Below are 24,589 nucleotides of genomic sequence, written 5' to 3' on the forward strand. Positions count from 1 at the left end.
ACACTGATACAATAGCCTCCAATTTACAAGACTAACCTGTACATTTGAGAATGGGCTCAATTCTCATGAATTGTGGCTTCAAATAAGAAAAAGCAAACTGCCTGATTTTGAACCCACCCCCACCATTTACTAGTTAAGTCACCTTAGGCAAGTTACTTAATCTCTCTGTATCTCAGTTCCTTGGTAAAAATGGAATCGACAGCGTTATTTTAAGAACCAAATGAGCCAGGCGCGGTGGCTCACACCTGTAACCCCAGCACTCTGGGAGGCCAAGGCGGTGGATCACCTGAGGTCAGGAGTTCGAGACCAGCCTGGCCAACATGGAGAAACCTCATCTCTACTAAAAATACAAAAAATTAGCTGGGTGCGGTGGCATGTGCCTGTAATCCCAGCTACTCAGGAGGCTGAGGCAAGAGAATCACTTTAACCCAGGAGGCGGAGGTTGTGGTGAACCGAGATCGCGCCATTGCACTCCAGCCTGGGCAACGAGAGCGAAACTCTGTCTAAAAAAAAAAAAAAATTAGCCTCATGTGGTGGCACAGGCCTGTGGTCCCAGCTACTCTGTATGTTGAGATGGGAGGATGGCTTGAGCCTAGGAGGTTGAGGCTGCAGTGAACCATGATCGTGCCACTGCACTCCAGCCTGGGTGATAGAGTGACAAGACGCTTTGGCTTTTTTAAAACAAACAAACAAAAAAGTTAATACATGTTAAGTACTTAGAACAGTATCAGGCACTGTTGAGTGACACAGAAGTATTAGTATCATTAATTTTTATTATACTTTCTGATGCAGATGCAGAATTCATGTAAAATTATACAACTTAGCCACAAAAACTGCAGATGTAATATAGACTATCTGAAAACCAGAGGAGGTTATATACTAAGATCATGTCAAGTGAGCATGACATTTGGTCTTTGTAGTAATATTTACGCACACACAGAAACACATGCGCTTTCTCTCTCTTTTTTCTCTGTCTCTCAAGATTTCTCTCAAGGTCTGCTCTGGAACATAACGTACCAATGATCTCAGGTTCTTTGAATCCCAAAATGATCCCCAAAAAAAGATAATTTAAATATTACTTTTCTTTAAATATTACTTTTCTATTACTTTTTTAAAAAGATTAGTTAAATATTACTTTTCTTCCAAGTATATCGAAGAACCCATTAAACACACACACGCATATATGTACACACACACCCCCACACTGAAAAGGTACACTTGTTTTTTGCATTTCAAAAGCACACTGGAATCATTCCACTGCACATTAGAGGAGCAAAGTGGATGGTGTTCAAATACAGACTCTTCACCCTGTAGCAGAGAAGGCCTACTAAGCTTTTACATTTTCCTCCAATTGTGAACACTGAAAGCTTTTCATTTTGTTCCAAAGGAAATGATCTTACCACAGCTCAACGATACTATCATTGTCTGAATAAAGTGGGTATCCGGTGGCCATTGCAGAAGGTCTAAATGCTAAAACCCAAGGGTATAGAAGTTAAAAGTAACTCAATAGAAATGTCAGTTACAACATTCTTTCTTTTGATTTATGACAATCAAACTCAGAACCCTGGAGCAAGGGAATTAAGAAGAATATGGCACAATGTAAGGGTAGCAGTCTACATCCCCTCCTTCCACCCTTGCCATTAAAAAGGCCTTCAATACCCATTTTATTTTTCTATATGGAAGAGAATTATACTTGGAAATACCACCACATATAATTCTTTCATCTCACCAACAGGCATATTCGCACTCTTCTATATATTCTATATTCCTGATTCACCAATACTGGGCAATCAGGTTGAAAATCCCTCTCTCACAACTGTCATCTGTGGCTTATTGCTGTTATCAAAGTCACATCATTTTTATGTATTAGTCCAAGGTATCAAAGAACTTTATATCTCCTTTAAAAAAATAACTGTTCATTCTATACTTAGTAGATTTTAAACATCTAGACTCCATTGAAGCTACTCACTATTAACACAGTTAGCATGAGATGGTGGTTTCTTGCCTTTGCTCTACCTTCAGTTGTAAAAACCTTACACGGCTTTATTATCCAGAACCTGGGACAGTAGGCTTCAGTAGGAGACAGATGACGAATAGAAAGGCTCATACTGACACTGATTCCTTAGCAATGAATTAGATTCTGGGAGCTCAAGGAAAAAGTAGGAAATGACAGCCATATTTCTCTGCAAGATAGATTTCCAGCAGAACGGACTTTCTTGCTGACTCGAGCTGCTTGGTTGGGTTTCAGCACCTCATAAACTTGTGTTAGGTCTTGACCTAAACATTCATTCATTCTTCAAATGTGTATTTGTCTCTACTAGGTAGAAGATACTGTGCCAGTTACCCCAAGAAATTTAAAATGACCTTCTTTCACTCCTGGACTTCTCCCCCTCCCCAACCTCCCTCTAGGCCAACCACACACAGCTAAATGCACTCCTATCCTCTCACACCATGTCTCAGATAATGCCCCTGTTAGGGCTTCGGTTTCCTCTCTAATTTCTCCCACCCCTACTAAGAAAACGCCTCTCACTTTCTTTTGTATTATAAAGGTAATACACATTGTGATATTTACAAAATTCAAGCAGCCAAGAAGCGCATGAAATGAAAAACAAAATTTCATGAAATGAAAACCAAAACCACACCACCATCCCACGGCCCAGAAATAACCATATCTCTTGGTTCCAGATATTTATATTTGCAATAAAAAATTAAGACTTTTTTTTCATCATCTTACGGTGCTGAAAAAAATTAAGACTTTTATTGTAATGGTATCAAGTGGGGGGAAAAAAAGAAAATTTTGAAGGTCTTTATTTTTGCAAACAAAAAAATGGGATCTCAGAATACATGTTGATTTGCATCTTTTCTGTGCTTTCCTCCTTTCCTGCCTCTGGACATCACTCTGAATAAGGAAATGATGGGTGGAGCAGCAACAGCCACACTGAGATCATGAGGAAACAAGCTTGAAGGCAAACATCAAACACTGAGGCGAGGAAAGAGGAAATAAGCCTGGGTCTTTAAACTAACTCCCCCAACAGCCCAGACTTTGGACTTGTTTACATGAGGTAACAAATGTCATTTTGAAATGTCTTATTTAAACTACTTGTTAACCACTTTTTGCTTTTTTTAGTCCTATGTGAACCACCTTCAAATGAATTTTGTTTGCTTGCAAGTAAAAGCAGCCCCCCTGCCAAACCGCTCTCTAGACAGAAGCCAGTGAATTTATAATCCCGCACACAGCACGTGTGAGATTGTCTGTCTCCTCACACCCTTGGCTTTACAAGGTTTTGGTCCCTAGATAGAAGCCCAGTGAATTTATAATCCCGCACACACCATGTGTGAGAGTGTCTGTCTCCTCACACCCTTGGCTTTACCAGGTTTTGGTTCCCATCTATTCCTGGTGCATTTTCACTAGTGGCTAGAGCCTTTTCTTCCTCAAAGTCTAGCAGCTCTTCACTAAAGAAATGGCCCATTGCGGCCGGGCGCGGTGGCTCACGCCTGTAATCCCAGCACTTTGGGAGGCCGAGGCGGGTGGATCACGAGGTCAGGAGATCCAGACTATCCTGGCTGACATGGTGAAACCCCGTGTCTACTAAAAATATAGAAAATTAGCTGGGCGTGGTGGCGGGCGCCTATAGTCCCAGCTACTCAGGAGGCTGAGGCAAGAGAATGGCGTGAACCCGGGAGGCGGAGCTTGCAGTGAGCGGAGATCGCACCACTGCACTCCAGCCCGGGCGACAGAGCAAGACTCCATCAAAAAAAAAAAGAAAGAAATGGTCCATTGCAAAGCAGTAACCGCAAGGCTGCTTATCTTTGGCCAGTATTTCATTCATTCTAATTCGCCTGTGTCATCCCATATGGGCACAAGGCTCACATGGCTTCTTCCAAAGCAGACTGTGTCATCACAGGGCCAGAATATACTGTAACACATGACACCAGTCCGGACTCTGCTAGACTATGACAATCATGTGGAAAGATAGGCAATAGACTGGGAACAGGGTGGCCTGGCTCCCATCTGCCACTTTTGAGCTGCTTGGCTGAAGACAAGTCACCTCACCTCCTGAAGCCTGTTTCTTTGGATGTAAAAGGCAGGATCTGGAAGCTACAGCCCAGGGTCCTTATGAAGATTGGGACATGGTGCACAAAGGCACTGATGCTAACCTGTCACTGACTATTAAAGGTGGGACTTAGGCTGAGGCAAGCCCCTGGCCTCCTTCAACACTGTGGTCCTTCTTTGTCCTCTTTGCCCTCTCAGCTTGTCACACTCCTGCCACCACAGTTGGCAGCCTGTCAGGTCATGATGGCTGACCCAAAGAAAATCAGGCCCATCCTTCTGCTCCTGCCACAGATAGGCAGCACTCCCAAAAGCCCCATCACAGTGAATGGATATGATCAATATCCAGCCAGCTGAGAGGCAGGGCATGCCAGCTAATGTACAGGAAATGCCAAGGCCTGGGCTGGTACCTGCACCAAATGCACACGATTTTTCACCCAGCCAGCCTAGGTCTTGCAAGCTCCCAAAAGGCTAGTTTGGCCCAAACTACCCTCTTCCGTCTTATTCATTCTCTACCATTGTGAATGGAATTATTGTTCTCAGTGCCTTTCTCCTCCACATACATCTACCTTCTTTGCCATATGACTTCGAGTTACCTCCTACTAGAACGGGCCAGGTATACTTCCTCACCCCGCTGGTGTGGGGCTTGACAATGCAATTTGTGTTGGCTGAGGGAATCCTGGCAGAACTGACAATGGGCCGGTTATACACCAAAGCTCTAAGAGGCTTCCAGCATTTCTTCTTGCCTTCTTACGCCTCTGTAATCTGCCCAAGGCGAGCTGGCCCTGCATATTTGTTGCCCCTGCAGCCTGGGCTGCTGAATAAAACACATGTAGAATAGACCTCAACCCAGATGGAAGCCTGGAGTCTGGCTTGGCCAAGTCAAGCCCAGCCTGGCTCAACCAAACCACACCCAACCGACAGCTGAGTGAGGGGAAAATGAACCTTTGTGGTTGTAAAGAACTGAGATCTGGGGCCAGGTGCAGTGGCTCACACCTATAATCCCAGCACTTTGGGAGTTCAAGGAAGGTGGATTACCTGAGGTCAGGAGTTTGAGACCAGCCTGGCCAACGTGGCGAAAACCCATCTCTACTAAAAATACAAAAATTAGCTGGATGTGGTGGCACGTGCCTGTAATCCCAGCTCCTCGGGAGGCTGAGGCAGGAGAATCGCTTGGACCCAGGAGGTGGAGGTTGCAGTGAGCCGAGATGGCACCACTGCACTCCAACCTGGGCAACAGAGTGAGATTCCATCTCAAAAAAACAAATACAAAAAACTGAGATCTGGGATTGCTTGTTACACAGAAATATTAAACAGCAAAATCCAATACAACCATTGTAAGAGCAAATATAACTAAGTTTGCCTGGCACATAATGACACACAATGATAAAATATTTACACTTATGTTAAGGAAATCTGAATCCATTTATCATTCAAACACATACAGAGCACTCCTATACATGAGGCACCAGGCAAGGCCCACAGGGCCCTGAGTAAAAAGAAAAACACAAAGGTAACCAACTCCTGCAGGTGTCTTTTTGGTCAAGCGTAACTCCAAGCTTCCTAAACCCTAATGGGGGAGAGGGAAGGGTCTTGTGTTGAAAAAGTGTCTGCTCATTTCATTCATTCATTTACTATCCTGGGTTAAAACACAAAAGGCATGAAATTCAGCATCTGTGCATTTAAGTGAATTCTTACATTTGTTGATAGCAGAATCTACTTTTTCTACAAATATACTATTCACTTAAAAGACAGTTGGAAACTACAAGTTTTTTGTTTGTTTTTTGTTTTTTGAGATGGAGTTTTGTTCTTGTTGCCCAGGCTGGAGGGGAACCTGAATCATTTTTAATGAACTCTTTGGTTCCACTAATCTTCATTTATTTCCTGAGCACGCTGATGCCCCAGGCACGTGATCTGTAACTTTGCTAGAAAGCAGCACACACATCATTCCTAGTTCCAAACCCCAGCTGCCCAGGTGCAGCCACTGATCACGAATTATTTTAAAGGAGAGTTGACATCCCCTAGTGCCCAAAATTTAAATTTAAAAAGAAAAAAAAAAAAAAAACCTCTCTATAGTTTGATTCCAAAGTCTTCATTTTTACCTTTAGAATTTTATTTCATCTGCAAATGTGAAGATTCCTCCTCTAAAGGACAATGGAAAAGACAAGTTTCAGCCACACTCCTTCTTCCATTCACCTCCTCTCAGAAAGTCATGGAAGACTCCCACATCTAATAGCCTTTGCCATGAAGTCTTTCCAACAATCTTTTGGAAGTCTAAATAAAATCTATATCCACTGGTTTGTCCTTCCCACATTTATTCTCTCCCTCGGAGAACTTTAATAGATTTGCCAAAAGCATCATTTCTCCATCTGCGAGTCATGTTTTCTTTACAGTCCAGTGGCATCACCCTGTCCCATGGATTACACAAGGCTGCCAGGTATGGAAGAAAATTAGCTCTGATAACAAGAAGTATTTCTATGATTCTAACCAGGAACTCACCAAAGTGAAGTGTCAGTACAGTCATGAGAGCACACACATCGACAGCTCCCTCTGCAGACATTGCTCCGAGCACTGGACACACAAGAATTCATAGAACAGCACCCCGGAGCCAGGATTCAGACCCGGGCAGTTCAGACCCAGAATCCAGACTGCTACCTACCCACCTCTGCAGCCTCTACAAATCCCCAGCGCATGCCAGTGGCTCGGGGCTCCCCTCACCCTCACCCTCCTGTCCTCGTCCAGCACAACGAGAGTCCTCAGAAAAGCAGTACAAAGCAAAGACCACCCCAGAATTTTCTTTATTTTAGCTTTTCCCAGGACTCCTCTAACGACAACTCTGGAGTTTTCTCTGAAGCTAAAGCAGCCTGCTTCCTCTTCTCGGGGCCTATTGACCTCTCCAGAATCAGAGAAAAAAGTAGAGCCTCCGCCAGCTCTCAGGAGCCTGGCGCTGCTCTCCTAATTGCTTTAATCTCTGCCCACTGAAGCTTCCCCAACACTGCAGATGAGGTCAGAAGTGGGGCAGGATAACTGCCCTTCCCAGGTAGGGAAATGCTTCACCTCCTTCCAGTCCAGTCTCTCTCCCAGGAGCTGGTTTTACGTATCTATGTGGCTTTCAGCCTTGCTGAATCTTCTACTACTGGCAGCTGAGGGGGGCAGGATAGCCAAGAATGTCCTCCACCCCCTGCCCAGCCCCCATCTCTGATCCCAGTCTGGGTCAATGACAACCTACAAATCTGGCCCAGGCCTCCACCTGGAAATCTAAAGCAAAGGATATTATTAAAGTCACAGGTTAAGGATCACTCACTCCACAGCTCCTCATTTAGAAGCCTGCAGTGGCGTCAAATGTAAACACTTCCCAAGAAAGCTTTAAAACAGGGGGAGGTTTTTATTAAACGACTTAATTGAGGGCGACTTCTCATTGTGGGAAGCTTTTAAACTGATGAATAAAAGGGGCCTGGTGGTGTTTTCCAGACACTTGTTTTTAAAACCTGTCACACAGTCACGGGGAACTGAAGCACCACTCAGGGCCCCCATGTGTGCTCCTGCCGCTAATTCTTCCGCAGAACTAAGATACCTAAAAAGACCTACTCCCCAGCACCAAGAACCCGGCATGAGGGCTTCATTCCATATTCATTTCAAGGGTCATTAGAAGTCCTGGATGGATGGGAAAAGTGGAAAAAATAAGGCTGGCCAAGAAGGATCAAAATCAATGAAGAAAGATACTTTAAAACTTGAAAACAGAGCATGACTTAAGAGAACCACAGGCCTGATGAAACTGAGGCTTGGGTTGCTCTGCAAAAAAGACACCAGGTAAAAAGTGGTGAAGTGCTGGTGCACGTTACAATACACAGATGACACCTTGAAAACATTATGCTAAGTGAAAGAAGCCAGATGAAAAAGGCCGTCTATTGCATGAAATACATTTATACGAAATATCCAGACTAGGCAGTTCCATAGAAACAGAAACTAGACGAGTGGGCTCGTGGAGAGGGAGTGGCTGGGGGAAGGGAGGAACGTGGAGTGGCTGCTCAACGGGTCCAGCTTTTCCATTTAGGGGGATGAAAAAGTTTTGGAATTAGATAGTGGTGATGGTTGCACAACATTGTGAATGTACTTAATGCCACTGCACTGTACAGTTTAAATTGGTTAAAATGGAGACTTTATGCTGTATTTTACCACCAAAAAAAATACCAAGAACCAGAAAGATCCTTTCTCAGCTCCTAAATCAGGAGCAATCTCTTCATCTGAGTAAAAATACACAAGCTACAAGCCAACATCAAATATTATTTTACTAACAGCAACTCATTTATTGAGCTAAGCTCGCATCTTCACGGCACACCTCACAGGACAAGTCGCTGAAGCCTCACACCCATCTTCAGCTGGGTGTTATTGTCGTCACTGTCATTATCCTCATTTTACAGGTGAGGAAACTGAGGTGCAACGGGGTCAAGTAGCTAACCCAGGGTCACACAACAAGCACGGGAAAAGCCAAAGGTTATACACAGAGCAGCCTGTGACTGGCTGACCTCATGCTGTCAACCACTGGGCCACACTGCTTCCCGAATCACACCCCCTGCTGCAGGAACTGCTTGGGGGGCCTCATACCATGCTGGTAACACTGATATTCCTTGACTGTTGAACCCCTATCATTTTTAGTGTCCTTGACTGAGTGATCACCTATGAATTGCATCCCCTGAAAAATGCCTTCAAAAGGCGTACCTTAGGAATCACACTAGCACATTCACATGTGAAGAGCTAGTTTCACACGTGCAGAGTCAGAGCAACATGATGAGATGGGAGGCTGACACGATTACCTACCTGTCCTTTAACAGGGGAGAAAAGCAAGGCTCACAGTCTGTAGCAGTGCAGGCCCCACTCCACCAAGGTCCTCCGCAGGGAATGGGTTTAACCACCCCAGAGGCTAAGCGGTTTCACTGGTTTTAGCATGGCTATTTATATGTAAACGATGCAAGCAAGTTTCCAATGAAGTTAAGGCATGCTTAATAGAGAGAAAAGGAGGTGTTCCCACCTCAGGGGCACCTGTGGGATAACCCAGAGGCATCAATAAAACGTTAAATTCCATTCTTTCCACCCTACTTAAGAAAGGAGGGATCTTTGTCCCTGGCCAATAGCTCCCTTAGATCAGAGATGTTAAAAACAGCTACCATTGTTTGAGGTTCCACTTTGCCAGGGTTTCTTAGCCTTGGCTCTACTGACATTTGAAGCCAGATAATTCTTGTGGGGGACTGTCCTTTGAATCGAAGGATATTTAGCAGCATCCCTGGCCTTGGCCCATTAGATGCCAGGAGCCATCACCACCCCAGTCATAACTACCAAGAATGTCTCCAGATATTGTCAAATGTACCCCCGGGCTGGGAGATGGGGGGAGGCCCCTGTTTGAGAACCACTGTACTATGTCAAAGAGATGTGGCTTGACTGTATGTAGTAGGCATTACATCTATTTTACAGATGAGGAAACGAACCTGAAATGGAAGAGGAACCAAAGAGCCATCACTCCTAGTGATCATCAAATAGAGCTTGCAATCCAAGTAAGTGAGACCTTTATTGGTCCCACAGTGTGAAGAAGGAATGAAAATACAGGAGATAAAACGACTTTCTTTTTCTCTGTCGCCCAGGCTGGAGTGCAGTGGCACGATCTCAGTTCACTGCAATCTCCGCCTACTACAGGCATGCACCCCCACGCCCAGCTAATTTTTTGTATTTGTAGCAGGGACAGGGTTTCACCATGTTGGCTAGGCCGGTCTTGAACCCCTGATCCCAATTGATCCACCTGCCTCGGACTCCCACACTGCTAGGATTACAGGCGTGAGTCACTTCACTCAGCCCAAGGTGAAACTACTTTCTACTGGCTCATGTATTTAAATGTTATACAGGAAAATGGATGGTGGACTTGAACCTTACCAGGTATTTGGTCCTCAACTGCAAAGAAAATATATTCTGCAGACCCTGATGACAAGAGCAGCTCCAAACAATGCATGGAAGTCTGAAGGGCCTCCTTTACTCACTCAATAGTCTGCAAGCTGGGTGTAGGGATGTCCTTCAAATAAGAAATGCTTTAAGCAAACAAGCAAAAAATGATTCACCATGAGAACTTGAAATGCATACAAGACAGCATGCTTTTATCAAAAATTCTCTCCCGTTATTTTTGCAAAACACTCCCCACACACTCTCACTCTTAAGGTTTGTCTGTTTTTCTGTTTAGACATCACTGTGGCTGCTAGAGATAGAGGAAATACAAGGATGTCAAGTTTCACAACACTGTCTTTCTTCCTTCCTTCCACAAAGCTTTATTGAGTACCTATTTTCTACCAGACACTAGGTATACAAGGTCAGTAAAGAGGTCTCATGTCTTTAAAGGTTTGTTTGAAAATTTATAGGAGTTAAAAAAAAAAAAAAGAAAGAAAGAAAGAAAAAAAAGAAAGTTTATGGGAATTCAGACACACAAACAAAGAGCACTGATGTTCTCATTGCTAAGATAAAGGCATATACAGGCCATCAATAATTTGTTGGAGAAATGCATGAGTGGGTGAGTTCAAGGAATGAATGAAGAGCAGGTGCGCATTCAGGCCTCTGTGTTTAGAGAGATGGTAGTTGTGAGCAGAGCTCAGAGCTGGACAGCAAGGGTTTGAACCCCAGATTTCAGCACTTTGACAAGTTACCCAATTTCCCATGGCCTTGTTTCTCTCGCCTGTAAAATGGTTTTATGATCGTACCTATCCCATAGAATTGCTATAGTAAAAGCTCTAGGACGGGGCTGGAGGCAAATACTCTGGGAGCATTTGCTATTATGAGAATTTCTCATCTTGGGCAGGTCTCCTGGAAAGTGTCTGGCAACTGTCTCCCTCTTTTGTACCCCATCCAGCTGCCTCACACCCAGAAAGTTGGACTCAGGCCTGCAGGGAGAAGCAGTCAGGCCATGAGCAAGCCAGGCCTGGAGAATCAGCTAACTGGCGGGTCTTATCTCCCACCCCCTATTTCCCCTCTCCCTTCACCCTACCTTCTCCTCCCACCCCACCCCACTCCCCAAAGCTTATAGGTGGCCCCAGGCAACACAGACTGTTAGGGCTGAGCCAGTCTGGCCACATCCAGAGCAAAGGCATTTAAGCCCCGAACCTGAAACTCACAAGTAAAAGAAATCTGAAGTTTGGGCTGGGCACGGTGGCTCATGCCTGTAATCTCAGCACTTCGGGAGGCCTAGGTGGGTGGACGGCTTGAGTTCAGGAATTAGAGACCTGCCTGGGCAACATGGCAAAACCCCATTTCTACAACACACACACACACACACAAAAATTAGCCAGGCATAGTGGCCTGCCTCTGTGGTCCCAGCTCCTCGGGAGGCTGAGGTGGGAGGATCACTTAAGCCTGAGCCTGGGAGGTTGAGGCTGCAGTAAGCTGTGATCACACCACTGCAGTCCAGCCTAGCCAACAGAGTGAGACCATCTCAAAAAAAAAAAAAAAAAAAAAGGTCAGGTGTGGTGGCTCACGCCTGTAATCCCAGCACTTTGGGAGGCTGAGGCAGGCCATCCTGGCTACACAGTGAAACCCTATCTCAACTAAAAATACAAAAAATTAGCCGGGCGTGGTGGGGGGCACCTGTAGTCACAGCTACTCAAGAGGCTAAGGCAGGAGAACGGTTTGAACCCAGGAGGCGGAGGTCTGGGGAGCTGAGATCGTGCCATTACACTCCAGCCTGGGCAACAAGAGCAAAACTCTGTCTCAAAAACAAAAAAAAAGAAAGAAAGAAAGAAATCTTAAGTTTGTTAAACTCCGCCCTGCAATCCCTTTGCTAGCTATTTTCTCTCTCTTATCTCTCCATTCTTTATCAGGTCCTCTCCAGCACCTAAAGCTTTCACAGTAATCACCACTCTAAGTGAACGGTCCAGGTTTTTGATACTTGATTAGGGCAAAGAGAGGCTAATCAACTTTTCAGCTGCTGCTGTGTAATTCTGAGTAAGCCATTGTTTATAGAAAGGAAGATAAAAACCACACAGGCAAAAAAGGTGGGGAATCAAACCTTTTTTAATACTATCAGCTACAAAAAAGTTCAAGGATATATATTGGTTCATAGGATATACTAGAACCTCTTCACGACTTTGAAAACTGGGCCATTTCTTTTTCTTTTGTAATCAAGTCAAAAGAGCCCCATTGTTGAGAATCTGACAGTCCTAGTTGGAATCCCCAAACTCCCAGCCTTACAGAGGAAGGGGCCCTCACTTGGAAAGCGGGACTAAACACTCCCATCACAGGACTCCTGGATAGTCCTGGTCGCAGTCGTTCCTCTTCCCTGTGTGGACTATAAATTTGCAAGGGAAAACAGAGGGCCTGTATTGAATACAATGAAACACAAAGATATAAAACTAAGGGAAGAGGTCAAAAACAAGAAAATTCTTGAGGCCAAAAGTAGAGGTCATCTTACCTCAATCCTCCAGCAAAGAGATAAGTAACAGGAAAAGATGATTAACAATCAAGGAGCTGTACAGACCTAACACACTACAAAGCAATGACCTGAACGATTACGTACTCTACCAAAGCAAAGCAGAAATCCCTGTGATTGGGCAGCAGGGAAGAAACTCTGCCCTGTAAACAAAGAGGCTTCTGGCCAGGCTGGCAGAAATATTGCATGTTCATAACAAATGCTCTCTGCACTAATCCCAAACACTCCAACTCCATGACGACCCTCCACTAACTCCCTGGAAATGTTCCCTGGAGCTGATCCTTCTTGGGTTGAAATATTTAGCTAGTGCCCATTGTAGTAATGAACATTCATTGACTAGCCCTGTTTTAAACTCATCTCTAATTATAACTCCATATGGCCTCTAAGCCCTTACTACCTGTAATTTTAAGAGCTGGAGGTAATTACTATGCAGCCAAGTTTTGTTTTTGTCGCAAGTACCACATAAACAGGAATTGGATGTGCACAGCTTCGTTTTACTATAGAATACCCAACACTGAATTTTGTTTTTAATCTCTTACCCAACAACCAATTATCTACAGAAACTCAGAGGTTTGCAGAATTTGAAGAAAGGTGGAAATCACGTCTCTCTAACCTAGGATGTGGGACCCGTTCAGAGCCTTTCTGGACAGCCTAATCTACCCTCTTCTTTAAAACACCTAGAAAAGCAGTAGTCCATAAAATTTCCCTTTGATTACAAGGTTGCAATGGTCTTTAGTGGAATACCTTCTCTTTAGGTCTGAACTGATTTACTATTTTCCTCTACCTCATCTAGTAGAGACTGTGATGGTAAAAAGAAGTTGTGAGAACACAATTTCTTTTTTTTTTTTTTTTTTTTTTTTTTTTTTGAGACGGAGTCTCGCTCTGTCGCCCAGGCTGGAGTGCAGTGGTGCGATCTCGGCTCACTGCAAGCTCCGCCTCCCGGGTTCACGCCATTCTCCTGCCTCAGCCTCCCGAGTAGCTGGGACTACAGGCGCCCGCCACCTCACCGGGCTAATTTTTTGTATTTTTAGTAGAGACGGGGTTTCACCGAGTTAGCCAGGGTGGTCTTGATCTCCTGACCTCGTGATCCGCCCACCTCGGCCTCCCAAAGTGCTGAGATTACAGGCATGAGCCACCACGCCCGGCGGAGAACACAATTTCTTAATCAGCTCGGCTTAGAGGAGCAAGAAACAGTAGAGAGAACTTAGCTTTGTATTCAGACAGACCAGAGCACTCTCGAACTTCAACTCTGCCATTTTCTTTTTGTTGTTTGTTTCTAAGACAGAGTCTCACTCTGTGACACAGGCTGGAGTGCAGTGGCATGATCATGGTTCACTACAGCCTCAACCTCCTAGGCTCAAGCCATCCTCCCATCTCAACATACAGAGTAGCTGGGACCACAGGCACGCGCCACCACACCAGGCTAATTTCTGTATTTTTTGTAGAGGCAGCATTTCACCATGTTGTCCAGGCTGGTATTGACCTCCTGGGCTCAAGGGATCCACCTGCCTCGGCCTCCCAAAGTGCTGCGATTACAGGCATGAGAACTTTGCCGCTGTCAAGTACTATGTACCTTTGCAGGATTCAGCACCTCCTTGGACCTCAGTTTCCTCATCTGTAAAATGAGGTCACTGCCACCTGCCTCTCAGGAATGTAAAGGGTTTACAGTAATGAAAGAAATGTGCTGAGCGTGATACCTGGCACTTGAAAGACAGTGAATAAACAAATAGTAACTACTATAACCATGAGGTTATTAGCCCAATGGGTCAGCTATTTGGAAACCACCTACCCAAGGGAAAAACAGTGTGAAGTCCAGTTTTCAGCCTGCCCAAGGAAGCCTGAGCTAAAGCGACCATGGGATGATGAGAAACCAATGTCTGCCCATTGGCAGGAGAAATAACCACAAACCAAACCACTCGCTCCAAAAAGTGTGCAGCTGCGGCTTTCACACTGCACTTTGTATTCTCCTTCCAGCTCTGTTGCAGAGGTAGCCACTACTAAGCTTACTTTACCAGTTACTAATGTGCCAAACACGGATCCAGCCACATTCTCCATGAGCTTCCCACCCACAGCAAGTACCCCTGTTCAGCACACTCCAGAAGCAAAAGACACCTGCTGGAATCTGGTCTCCTCCTCCACCTCCCACCTCCCCTTTGCATGATGGGTACCTGCGCCCTTCCTGCTCCTGGAGTCAGACACATCCAAAATCAGTCATTTGGTATATGGGCCTAATAGAATAAGCCTTAATGTAAACCCAAGTAAAGCATGTCTTATACCTCCTGTGCCAATGAACTGACGAGGCATCTACCCAGGCGAGGCTAGCCAGGTGCCCCATAGTACGCCACAGGCTACTGTGTTCCTCTTGATTAGAAAAGTTCCTAACTTATTGCAACCCACGGTTTACATCCCCACCTGACTCAGGCTCCTTAAGGCAGGAACCTTATCCTGTTTACCAACAACTCTGGGTAATACATAGCTTTTGCTAGTAATAGGGGCGTCATAAAAATGTGTTCGGCCGGGTGAGCGCAGTGGCTCATGCCTGTAATCCCAGCACTTTGGGAGGCTGAGGCAAGCGGATCACCTGAGGCCAGGAGTTCAAGAACAGCTTGGCCAACATGGCGAAATCCCATCTCTACTACAAATACAAAAATAAGCCGGGTGTGGTGGCGCATGTCTGCAACCCCAGCTACTCAGGAGGCTGAGGCAGGAAGGATTGCTTGAACCCAAGAAGCGGAGGTTGCAGTGAGCCCGAGATCACATCACTGCACTCCAGTCTGGGTGACAGAGCAATCATCTCAAAAACCAAAAACAAACAAACAAACAAACAAAAGATACCTTAGTGTGAATTTAAGATGAAGCACTCTCTCCCCCAAGGATATTGGCTTGAGGGATGGAGGAGGGTACATGAAGAGAGAAGTAAAGGTAAAGGGGGTTGCAACTCGGACACACCGGGCTGAAAACAGTAAGCCTTCCCTCCTCGGTAAAGGTCAGTCAACCCTGGTGCTATTTCCATCCCCCACCCCGTTCCCTTTTTTATTATTTTATTTTTTCCTTTTCCATTTTCAGGGTTTTCATGTCATAACTGGTTCTTGATAACAGCAATGTCACATGCCTGAAAAAAGTAAGCACTTGGTCATCCAGAGAAAATTACCCAATTTTCAGTTTCCCTTAAACTTTGTTTTCCTGCTCTGATGCCAACCTCCCAGTCATGCCACCGCCCTTTAGTGCCGAGATCAGAAGACGAAAAGAAAGGAAAAGCATACAATCAGTTAGATATTTTTAAAAGGTCAATGGCATCTCTTAGATAAATGGGTTCCATGGGGAAAGAGAGTTAGGAGGCCATTAAATTTCTTTAACTCTCCTTCACCCACCAGCACAAGCAAATTAAACAAGGGGAAAAAAAGGAAGCCAAAAGGGCAGTCAATTCTTAAGACAAACCAAAGGCCTTTTCTAGCTGCGGTATCTCCGTTCCCTAAATGCAAAAGTCTCTCACTAACTCTTTCTTCATATTTTTCTTCACTTACTTTATTCTAATCACTTTAGGATATTAGAGCTGCTACTCCAAAGTGAGAAATTGCAATAAATGTGCTTAGGCCCACATTGACATAAACTTTTTTTTCGGCGGGGGGGTGGGGGGAGGTCGAGTGTATTATTATACTCACGGTGTAACTACTGCTGTTCAGGTGTGACTTTTCAGACACCATGAATTCAACAGCATCCTCGAATAAGCATTTTTCTTTTCCCAATTGAGACAAGATTTGCAGGTTAACAAAGCATTTAATAATATGGCTTCATTTTGTTGTCATGGTCTCACACACACACACACACACACACACACACACACATACACACAAAACAGTAGGAAAACACTTTCCATATGGTCTTGCTCCCCAAAGGCTGATGATTCAGGTCAGGGACACCCTGTAAGACCATGCGCTCCACGTAACCTCCATTTCAAGCCAGAGCCAAGACAATGAAGACGGCTCCCACAGGGTGCACACCTCCAGCAAGTGAATACAGTAATAGCAGCAGAGCATGGTCGTGGAAGTTGGAGAAAAGAGAGAAAACCAAGTGGGCAAAATTATGTCATTTTTGTATTTTTCAAAAGGAGTGTTCTTTGGACGTATATGAGGAGCTAGAAATGAACATAAATGTTCTTTCACTTTGGCAAGGCATTCTTGAAAGGATGTCATCCCACTGCTAATAAAAATATAATATAGGCTGGGCACGGTGGCTCATGCCTGTAATCCCAGCACTTTGAGAGGCCGAGGTGGGCGGATCACCTGAGGTCAGGAGTTTGAGAACAGCCTGGCCAACATGGTGAAACCCTGTCTCTACCAAAAATACAAAAAAGTAGCCGGGCATGGTAGTGGGTGCCTGTAATCCCAGCTACTTGGGAGGCTGAGGCAGGAGAATCACTTGAACCAGGGAGGCGGAGGTTGCTATGAGCCGAGATTGCACCATTGCACTCCAGCCTGGGTGACAAGAGTAAAACTCCGTCTCAAAAAAAAAAAAAAAAAAATAGAGGGCCACCCCCTAAGAAAAACTTAAAACCACTGATTTGTGGTCAGGTAGCAACATCAGGGTGGAAATCTAATACAAACATCATACTTGGGGTACAAAAGGAAATTAACCAAGATCCCAGAGACTATGACATGACTAACAAGGACAGTGAAAACACATTTTCTCATTAAAATATATGACCTAATTCAGCCAATATAAGCATGGTTACATTTTCCTTAGTCCTACTTCTCTATCATTTTTAAGATCATGTGACAGGTGTCTCAGGTGTCATCTCAGATGTGCCATGCTATACACTGTGTTCTGTCTGCAGGGCTTCATCATACTTCCAGAATAAGTTTAATCTACAAAAATGCACTTAGGTTAACACAAATATCAACCACAAAACGTTAAGGATGTTGTTAGCGCCGGGCGCGGTGGCTCACGCCTGTAATCCCAGCACTTTGGGAGGCCGAGGCGGGCGGATCACAAGGTCAGGAGATCGAGACCACGGTGAAACCCCGTCTCTACTAAAAATATAAAAAATTAGCCGGGCGCGGTTGTGGGCGCCTGTAGTCCCAGCTACTCGGGAGGCTGAGGCAGGAGAATGGCGTGAACTCGGGAGGCGGAGCTTGCAGTGAGCCGAGATCGCGCCACTGCACTCCAGCCTGGGCTGGGCGACAGAGCGAGACTCCGTCTCAAAAAAAAAAAAAAAAAAAAAAAAAAAAAAGGATGTTGTTAGCGTTGGCTTCTTGAAGGAAAATTCCCCACATTTATGCAACTCCATTATCTATGTGGGGGAGTCTCGGGAAGGTCTCCAAGAGCTGACCAAACCCTAAAGTATTTTTTCTCCTTTTAATCTGAAATTATTTCCGAATATGACACGTCAAATTATCACTTGGTTTTCCCTGAATAGGACAACCCTGTATTATAACCTTGACCCTGACAAGGACTCCTTGGTTCTAATGCCTACACTCCCACCTCCTTGGCAGAAAGGGCCCCGGCAGTATTGACTGTTAACAGAGAGGTAGAAACAAAGGGAACTTCAGTAAAGGCACCATCTACTGTCTAAAGTTGGAATGCACCAACCAACAGGTTCTTCAGGTGGAGAGGTGGATTAAGGAAGAGTTCAGAGGGCCTGAGATGAGTTCTAGATCAGGACTGATCTTTAGCCGTCGGAAGAGTGGCTGGTGGGAGCAACCCGCAAAGCAGAGGTTTTCAAACTTGTCTGCGCATTAGAATCACCTGGGGCGTCTTAAAAACTCCATTGTCCAGGCTGCGACCCAGGGAAGCTGAATCCAGATCTCTGGGAGTGGGACACAGGCACCAGTATTTTTTAAGACTCTCCAGATGTGCAGGCAAGTTTGAGAACCAATGCCTGCAAAAGCATTCGCAGTGAGCCTTGAGCAACGTTTTGAGCGGCATAAGCAGAGTTGGGAGGGCAGCGGCCTTAGGGTGAAGGGGAACACACAAAGCAAATATACAAAGTTTCAAAAATCCTGTGTAACTAACTCCAACATGACAGCCAAGTACCTGTCTAGAGGCCAAACAGTGATGCAACTTGGAAAAGTCCCGGGGAGAGCCAGAATCAGAATGTGTGCTCCAAGTGAGGCGGGGGCTCTCGGGGATGACCTGCCTGGGCGGTGCAGTGGTCGGGAGGATCCGGGAAGAGAGAGGCCACACGCCCCTTTTTGTTCCAGGGCATGGTCTGGCCGAGCACGCCAAGGACTTAGGTACGACAGGATAGGTCAGGGACTGCTTCGCGTGGGTCTCTCCCAGCTGTCACTAGAGCCGGAGGTCCAGGCAGGGGTGCGAAGGCACAGGGCCCCTCTTCACTAAAGGGAGGTCCTGCAGGGCCTCCTCCCTCCCACCCCGCCGCGAGGCGGGTTCCCCGGGGATCGCCCGCATCTGTTCTGCGCCTGTCCTCGGCTGGGCGCGGCGCGGGAGTCCGGGTCGCACTTACCAACCCCAGGACCCGCGCGAAGCGCGGCACCGAGAGCGGACGCCCGGACTGAGCACAGCGCACCTGGCTGAGCCCGAACGCCTGGGGGTCCCGCCGCCCTGGGCGGCACCTAGCACCCTGGAGCCCGGCTCCCGGCGCACACCCGCCCCGCTCCCGGCCGGAGCTCACTCACCGCCGCCGCCGCCGCCGCCGCCGCCTCCCGCGTCCAGCTCCCGCCGCAGCCAGCAGAGCCCGGCCGGAGTGGAGGGGCCGCTGCGCCGCCAGGAGGCCGAGCGAGCCCGCGCCCCGCCCCGCAGCCGCCGCCCGCCCTCCCGGGAGGAGGGGCAGGGGCCGGCCGGGGGCCTAGACCCGCCGGGGCTGCCGCGGGCCCAACCCTCCCTTCGATCCGCCCGCGGCCGGTCGGGACGAACCTCCCCAGGCACCATCGCACGACCCGCCCTCTGCTCCGCTCGGCCCCAGGCTGCGCTTAGACCTCACCCTTCCCCGGAGCGGCTCGTCCTTCCACCTCCCCTCCGCCTTCACCGTGTATATTTCTTGTCCCAGCCTCGGCCTCTCCAAATTCCTGGCCTCCAGGAAGCCCTCCCTATTTCGCGCTCCCAACTGCTCCGAGCTCAGTTTACCCCTTTCCTTTCCTTTCCCTGCTCAGTCTTTTTCCCCCTCGCTGTCAGAAACTTAAGGGATAGCGCTCTTTGCCACAGCAAACCCACACCTATTTATTGAGCACCTACTATGTCTAGACACTGGTGGGGAGGGAATCCCACTTGGGCGGTAACAACAAATGTCTGTTTCTGTTGAAGAGACAGGAAGGTGGGGCGCCTCGTAAGGTGACACAGCTGGCGGTAGTAGGGCTGGGACTCCAATACAGTTTTTAGGTCCTTGTTTAGACCCACTCCACAGTAAACTGCGGCATGCCTCTCGCTAGCTGTGAGAACTTGGACAAAATGTTATCAGTTCTAAACCCCAGTTTACTCATCTGTAAAATGAAGAGCTGGATACTCCATCAGCTATAAGGATTCCCTGAGAAAACAACTTTTTTTTTTTTTTTTTTTTTTGAGACGGAGTCTCGCTGTTTTGCCCAGACTTGAGTACAGTAGCATGATCTCGTCTCACTGCCTCCGCCTCCCGGGTTCAAGATATTCTCGTGCCTCAGTTGCTAGGACTACAGGTGCTCACCACTACACCCGGCTAATTTTTGTGTTTTTGTAGAGACGGGGTTTCACCACGTTGGTCAGGCTGGTCTCGAACTCCTGACCTCAAGTGATCCACCCGCCTTGGCCTCCCAACGTGCTGGGATTACAGGTGTGAGCCACTGTACCCGGCCCAACCAGTACTTAATACACGTTTGCTGACATATTAAATGAAATAGACCCTTGAAAACTTAACAATTCAAAACAATATAAAAGGACTTGAAAAAGTAATTGGTTGGTGCAAAAGTAATTGCAGTTTTGCTATTACTTTCAATAGGAAAAGCCGCAGTTACTTTTGCTCCAACCTAATAATAGTGATTCATTGCCAGGAAAGAAAAAAAAAAAAATGCTACTTATCCCAAGCGGGCAGCATGATCAAGGGAGTCTTTTTGGAGGAAGCTGGATTGCACTATTCTCAAGCTAGGGGGTCTAGGTTGGGGAAGACAGCCAAGGTGGTGGGGTGTGTGAACAGCACCCAGAGGATGGACCAGCTTTCCTGAGCAGAGGCTGCCTGGGGCGGGGCACACATGCTAGAAAGTGGGATGAGGCATATTAGAAAGGTAGATGGGATCAGACGGTGGAAAAGGCATGAAATGCCAAAGTGAGGGGGCTCAAGGCAACCAAACAGTACTTGGACACCTCAAAATGACTGGAATGGAACCTGCATGCAATAGAGGGCACCTAAATGGCCCTGGAAACCAGATGGGGGAAACCCATAACCTAGGAACCAGCAGAGTCATGGGGTAGAGGGGGAGTTGCAACAGGGAGGGACAGGAAAGAAATAATTTTCCAACTGGGCTTACGCCTGTAATCCCAACACTTTGGGAGGTCAAGGCAGTGGATCACTTGAGCACAGGAATTCAAGACCAGCCTGGGCAACATGGCAAAACACTGTCTCTACAAAAAAAAAAAAAAAGTGCATACACACACACACACACACACACACAAATTAGCCAGGCCTGGTAGCATGTGCCTGTAGTCCCAGCTACTCAGGAGGCTGACGTGGGAGGATCAATTGATCCTGGGAGGTTGAGGCTGCAGTGAGTTGTGACTGCCCCGGTGGACTCCAGCCTGGGCAACAGAATGAGACTCTGTCTCAAAAAAAGAAAGAAAAGAAAAAGAGAGAGGAGGGAGGGAGGGAGGGAGGGAGGGAGGGAGGGAGGGAGGGAGGGAAGGAAGGAAGGAAGGAAGGAAGGAAGGAAGGAAGGAAGGAAGGAAGGAAGGAAGGAAGGAAGGAAGGAAGGAAGGGGAAGGGAAGGAAAAAGGGAAGGGAGGGGAAAAGGGAAGGGAAAAGGGAAGAGAAGGGCTTTTCTTTGGAAGACCAGATGTCTTGGTGACCAGATGTATGCAGTGAGGGAGTGGAATTGGCAAAGACAAAGCTGAGGTTTCCAGGCTGGGTGCCTTGGAGCATCAGAAATAGGAACAATACGGAAAGAGGCTGCTTTTCAGGAGAGCTGCTGAAGGTTCTATGGAGCATGAAGTAATGGTGGAACTTTTTGGTGAAATGCCCCAGCAGGCAGCTGGGAAGTGGAGGAGTGTCTCTGGGCAGCATCCATGTGGAGGGTGAGGGGAGAATGAGGACCAGGATCCAGGAAAGGAGAGTGCAGTGCCTTCACGGAGGGTGGAGGAAGAGGAGGGCATCACCCAAGGGAGAAAGAGGAGGGTAACTGAGAGCTGTCAGGAAGAACCTAGGAGTCTTTGATGGAAGCCCAAGGGTGAGAGACTCCTGAAGGAGAGGGCAGTGCCGAATGTCACTAATCCACTTCTCACATGGGCCCTTCCAAGGATCCGTAGAGAGTGTGCACTCAGGAAATATTTGTTAACTATCAAAAAAAAAAACATTTCATCAGCAACTTCCCCTCCCATATAGCTATTTCGCTGATGACAAAAATAAGGGGAGCTGTTGGAGGCAAAGACAGAGGTGAAAGAGATTAGCTACCAGAGACACTGCTTTCGATGCTCCCATTGTCGAGATGAATGCTCAAGCCCCTCCAGCCTCAACTTAAAGCAGACACTTCCAGGGAATGCTTCTGAAAAACATCTTTGTTTTTGTTTTTATTTAATGTAAAGTCTGGCTCCCTTAATTATGGTTTTTGAGCCTGCAGAAAGATTGGGGGGGAACAGGGGGGGTCAGTGGCAGCAACTTGCCAAAGAGAAGTTTCCAGGAGGATGAGTAGAGAAAAATCACCTCTTTCCTCCTCCAAATTTTCTGTACATGAAATACATGATACAAAAATATTCACATAAGTGCTACAGTATAAATGACATCTGAGTAGTGACACAGAATACAGGAAGGGTGGCAGAAGGGAGGCTGCAGCGTGGAACAGGTCTTATGGCATGCACTTGGAAGATACAATGCAAGGCCGGGCGCAGTGGCTCATGCCTGTAATCCCAGCACTTTGGAAGGCCAAGACGGGTGGATCACTTGAGGTTGGGAGTTTGAGGTCAGCCTAGCCAACATAGTGAAACCCCATCTCTACTAAAAATACAAAAAATTAGCCGGGCGTGGTGGTACACGCCTGTAATCCCAGCTACTCAGGAGGCTGAGACAGGAGAATCACTTGAACCCAGGACGTGGAAGTTGCAGTGAGCCAAGATCACACCATTGCGCTCCAGCTGGGGTGACAGAGTGAGACTTCATCTCAAAAACAAAAGAAGAAGATGTAATGCACATGGATAACAGAAAGAGTGTGGAGGGCATTTCTGGAAGGTGTGATCATACACCCAAGACAGGGAAACAGGAGGAAGTGAACGAAGCAAAAGATAGTACATGGTTTATTTGATTGAAGTGGACAAGCTATTCTGCTTGTAAAGAAAGATGGGACTGGGACGGACACCCAGGAAGAGGGCTTTTGCTTAGTCTTTGGGAAACAGGCTGCCTTAATATGGGTTGCCCTGAAGGGGGAGCCTGTGACAAGACTTGCCTGCCGGCGGTGTATTTAGGGTGATCCCTAGAAGCAGGAGACAGGGAGCAGGAAGAGTGGGACAGGGAAGGAGGAAAGACACTATTAGGGTGTGTTAGTGAGAGTGGTGCTATATGCAGGGGGCCTGATTCCCCTAGGACCTCCTGGGAATATGCTGAATGCCCCCCAGAATTGACAACCTGAAGCTCAGGGAGCTGGAGTATTTTTCCAAGTCTTCAACAAAGACTGCTCCTATGTGCCTTACCCCTACTTCTAGGCTACCCACCTCCCATGCTGAGAGGGCTCCTTGGAACAAAAGTGCTCCCTTGTGATGGAAAGCTGTCAGCGCGAAGTTGGTCTGAGCGTGCAGGGAGCTGTCCCAGCACGGATAGCTTCTGCGCCGCCAGGCTGCTGCAGTGCACATGGCTTCAAGCGCCGCCACTGCTGTGCCAGGACTCCTTCAGGACCTGGTGCCTACATCATTCCACAGCCAGCAGTCTCTCCTGGCACTAGCCCTCTACTCCAAGCTGTTGCGTGGTGGAGCAACTCCACCAAAACACCGATTCCCCATAAACAGGTTTCCCCAGAACCCCAGAGGTCAGATTTCCAGCAGGTTCCATGGGCATGGCGCCATAGAAACTTCTTTCCCCTCCAGTGAGACCCAGCTGTGTCCTCTCCAACAAGGTCTGGCTCTGAGCAGGATCAGAGGGGAGACTAATTCCTTGGGTGCTCAATCTCATTTTTGGACTTTGCACACTTCCCACATGAAGTGAGGAATCTCAGTCTTAAACTGCTCACTTTTCAAAGTGTTCACTTCTACAAGTGTTGAGGGAAGAGACTTAATACATCAAACACTCGTATTAAGTTTCTGTTTGAACTTCTAGAGCCCCTCGGGCAGGCAAACTTGCTAGGCCTACGGAAAAAGAATCAAACCCCTTGGCAAGGTGTGGCAAGCCTCTCAAAATCTGGCCCCAGCTGGCAGATAAGTCAAGGAGAGGGCTATGCCCCTAGCCAGCCATCCACACCGTGGGCCTGCTGTCAAGATTCCTTCATCTAAAACACCCTTCCTTCTTGCTCTTTCAAGGTTTAGCTTAAGTCCCTCCTCCTCTAAGAAATCCTCCTCCCTCCTCCCTTTCTGCCTTGTGGGGTGTTTTATTGTAGCACCTATTTACTTGTAATTCAACCCTTCCACACACTGTGAGTTTCTTAACTGAAGGGAATGGGTCAGACTCCTCCCTGAGTCTCTAGCCACTAGCACATAGCAGGTGTTCACTAAATGTTTGATGAATGAATGAATAAGCATGCTAGTCAGCACGCACACACGTAGCCAGTCAGGAAATGCCATTGTAGAACAGGTTTTGAGGTGAAGCTCACCTCTTGTGGCCAGGCCAGAGACTGGCCCAGCCCATCTGAATGCCAATAAAGACTTGCCCCATGGCCTTGGACTAGTAACCTAATCTCTGTAGCCTGGATCCCTAGGCCTGCAAAAAGAGGTGATATTTATTTACCTCATAGCGGAAGAAGTGAGAC

At 46.9% G+C, this 24,589-nt stretch overlaps 1 protein-coding gene across 4 annotated transcripts in view; it reads right to left on the bottom strand.

Annotated features, from left to right (window-relative positions):
• The window catches only part of LOC105489700 (cingulin like 1), a 175,644-nt gene extending 156,422 nt beyond the window's left edge, over positions 1-19,222 (bottom strand). For 3 of the 4 annotated variants that reach the window (XM_071066791.1, XM_071066790.1, XM_071066789.1), the window contains exon 1: positions 19,142-19,222. The gene's annotated coding sequence lies outside the window, so the exon portion shown is untranslated. Of the gene's footprint in view, positions 1-9,973; positions 10,425-19,141 lie in introns of those variants that run through there. The other variant, XM_011754703.3, reaches the window with a different exon arrangement.
• Positions 19,223-24,589: the final 5,367 nt, after the last annotated feature.

The sequence above is a fragment of the Macaca nemestrina genome, chromosome 7 (genome assembly GCF_043159975.1).
Source record: "Macaca nemestrina isolate mMacNem1 chromosome 7, mMacNem.hap1, whole genome shotgun sequence".
In the NCBI taxonomy this organism is placed as follows: domain Eukaryota; kingdom Metazoa; phylum Chordata; class Mammalia; order Primates; family Cercopithecidae; genus Macaca; species Macaca nemestrina.